This window comes from Mustela nigripes, chromosome 15 (assembly GCF_022355385.1).
Source record: "Mustela nigripes isolate SB6536 chromosome 15, MUSNIG.SB6536, whole genome shotgun sequence".
Lineage (NCBI taxonomy): Eukaryota > Metazoa > Chordata > Mammalia > Carnivora > Mustelidae > Mustela > Mustela nigripes.
Window position 1 is genome coordinate 79,767,431 of NC_081571.1, and position 3,795 is coordinate 79,771,225.

Sequence of the window (3,795 nt, forward strand, 5' to 3'; positions counted from 1 at the left end):
GCTACCACGAAGAACTTTTTCCTAAGTAGCTTCTCTTTTGAAGAGAAGAGGGAACAGTGATTCAACTAGGTTAGAGAGACACAGAACTTAGTTACCGTTAAATGATACTTCTTACTTTCTCCTTCTCAGGGTCCCTTTCAATTTTATTTTTAGTTTGCAGACTAACATCTTTCTCTAGTTTCTAGTTGAGCTTTCTTGTTGAGCTCACTGCTCTTTGGTTTCTTAAAACACAGGCAGTTTTCTGGGCATTTTATAAAGGAAAGTTTTATCCTGATTTTCAGGATTCTGAGAATTTTTTTAAAGAAATAATTCAAAATGCTTAAATGAAAAGCATTCATTGTGGTATTTGATCTGATAAGGTGTCATCATCAAGGCTATTTATAGTTTTCACTTTTCTTCATTAATGTGCTACCCAGTAATGCAAAATTGCTAAATTCAGAGTTTCAGTTCCTAAGAAGAGGATTCTGGATATGAAGAAAATTACTCTGGATAGAATTAGGATAAAAATTAAACACTTCAGCAATCAAAAGAACACTTCAAGCATCTCTGCCATCCAATGTGATTGTAAGTTGTTGAGTCAAACGGTCTAGAAAAACAATTTTAAAAACCGTGGCTTGTGGGTCCCTGGGGGGCTCATTCACTTGAACGACCCACTCTTGGTTTCGGCTCAAGTCATGATCCCAAGGTCATGAGGCTGATCCCTGCATCTGGCTCTGCATGGAGTCTGCTTGAGGTTGTCTCTCCCTCGCCCTTTGCCCCTCCTGTTCATGCTCTCTCTCACTCTCAAATAAATAAATAAATCTTAAAAAAAAAAAAAAACCATACATACATACAATTGTCTAGTGGCTAGACAGAACTCTGCCTCGCCCTTCAACACACATGGTTATTCCAATCCCACTTGGAGAATTCTCAAGTTAGGATCCTTGTAGCTTCTTTGGTGGTCTTTGTTCTCCTAATTGTCCTCCTTAGTAGACTCATACGAGTATAACACAGATGTCACCATCACTATTAGGATGTATTTTCCAGTGTAAGGGAAGCTGATTCCTTTATTATTTCTTTTTGGAAGCAATATGTCAAGGGCCATGATTGTTGGTCATACCATAAGTACTATAGGCAACTTGCCCCACACGGTCTTCCTGAGCTCAGTAAATAACTCTATAGAATCACTTGAGAATAATTCTTAATTCTTTTCTCTCCTTCTTTATCCACTTTTAAATCACCCCAAAACCCTCTATACTCTTCTAGGAGCTTTCTAGTCTCTCCTTTCATCCCCATTCCTATGCTTGCCAGCCTTGGCTGAAGCCATGGCAGTCCTACCCCTTTCTTATCTCAGTTGATTTGTCTGTCTTCTGGTCCTAAATTTCTTCATTGCCTTGTTTTGGATAAACCCCAAACCCTGAAACAAGTGTAAATGGCCCTCTGTGCACGGTTCCAACCATGACTCTACCCACAAAGATGGATTCCACTCCTTCCGTGGACTTCGTATCATCTAGCATTCCTTCGTTGTAACAGCTGGACCTTGGTATCATCTCTGCTCACTAACCTACAGTCTGTCCAGATTCAGAAGACAAATCATGTCTTATTTAATTGTGTATTCCCAGTGCTTGTCACCCCATCCACAGTAACTCCTGAAATCATCTCATGATAGAAAAGAATGGTCATTTTGGGCTGTGATGAGAGATGGCTTAAAGAATTATCTAGGATGATGGTACTGGCACAAAAACAGACACATAGATCAATGGAACAGAATGGAAAGCCCAGAAATAGAACCTCAACTCTATGGTCAACTATTCTTTGACAAACCAGGAAAGAATGCCCAATGGAAAAAAAGACAGCCTCTTCAATAAATGGTGTTGGGAAAATTGGACAGCCACATGCAGAAAAATGAAATTGGACCATTTCCTTATACCACACATGAAAACAGACTCAAAATGGATGAAGGACCTCAATGTGCGAAAGGAATCCATCAAAATCCTTGAGAAGAACACAGGCAGTAACCTCTTCGACCTCAGCCACAGCAACTTCTTCCTAGGAACATTGCCAAAGGCAAGGGAAACCAGGGCGAAAATGAACTACTGAGATCTCATCAAGATCAAAAGCTTTTGCACAGCAAAGGAAACAGTTAACAAAACCAAAAGACAACTAACAGAATGGGAGAAGATATTTGCAAGCAACATATCAGATAAAGGGCTAGTATCCAAAATCTATAAAGAGCTTATCAAACTCAACATCCAAAGAACAAATAATCCAATCAAGAAATGGGCAGAGGACATGAACAGACATTTCTGCAAAGAAGACATCCAGATGGCCAACAGACACATGAAAAAATGCTCCACATTGATTGGCATCAGGGAAATACAAATCAAACCACAGTGAGATTCCACCTTATACCAGTAAGAATGGCTAAAATTAACAAGTCAGGAAATGACAGATGCTGGCGAGGATGCGGAGAAAGGGGAACCCTCCTGTATTGTTGGTGGGAATGCAAGCTGGTGCAGCCACTCTGGAAAACAGCATGGAGTTTCCTCAAAAAGTTGAAAATAGAGCTACCCTCTGACCCAGCAATTGCACTACTGGATATTTACCCTAAAGATACAAATGTAGTGCTCCGAAGGAGAACATGCACCCAAATGTTTATAGTAGTAATGTGCACAATAGCCAAACTATGGAAAGAACCTAGATGCCCATCAACAGATGAATGGATAAAGAAGAAGTGGTATATATACACAATGGAATACTATACAGCCATCAAAAGAAATGAAACCTTGCTATTTGCAATGATGTGGATGGAACTAGAGGATATTACTCTTAGTGAAATAAATCAATCAGAGAAAGATAATTATCATATGATCTCCCTGAGATGCAACATGGAGGGTTTGGGGGGTAAGAAAAGAATAAATGAAACAAGATGGTATCAGAAGGGAGAAAAACCATAAGAGACTCTTAATCTCACAAAACAAACTGAGGGTTCCTGGGGGGAGGGAGGTCGGGAGAGGGTGGTGGGGTTATGGACATTGGGGAGGGTATATGCTATGGTGAGTGCTGTGAAGTGTGTAAACCTGGAGATTCACAGACCTGTACCCCTGGGAATAAAAATATATTATATGTTTATAAAAAATTTTAAAAATTAAAAAAAAAAAAGAATTATCTAGGATGGCTTAATCAGTTAAGCATTTACCTTTGGCTCAGGTCATGATCCCAGCATCCTGGGATCGAGCCCCACATCCACCAGGCTCCCTGCTCAGCAAGGAACCTGCTTGTTTCTCCCTCTGCCTCTGACCTTTCCCACTACTTGTGTGCTCTCTCTGTCAAATAAATAAATAAAATCCTTAATTTAAAAGAAAAAAAAGAAAAGATCTAGGACTTCATGTACAATATATTTTGTTATCCTCTACTAAGCTTAAAAGATGCTTTCCTGGACCACTACAGTTTTGTGTTTTGTTTTTTTGTTTGTTTGGTTTTTTGTTTTTTACTTACTTCCCCGCCTTCCTGATTTTCCATTCTTCTACTCTTGTTATTAATTCCTTGGGACAGCAGCCAGTGACGATGCAGCCTTGGCATTATTCCAGCCTCCCAAAGCAAGCTAACACAAGAATGAAGTCCATGCCAGAGATAAGCATTGCTGAAACATGGGGAAAATGTAGACCTGCCTCTCACATTATCAAAGCTAGACACTTCTTTGAATTCATAACTTATGCAACTCAGTAATTTTCCTTAATTTCTTTAGTACCTATCCCAGACCTGGAGGTGTTAGGATGTTGGGGATCAGTGAAAGCTCTCCAGTGGAAGTGATGG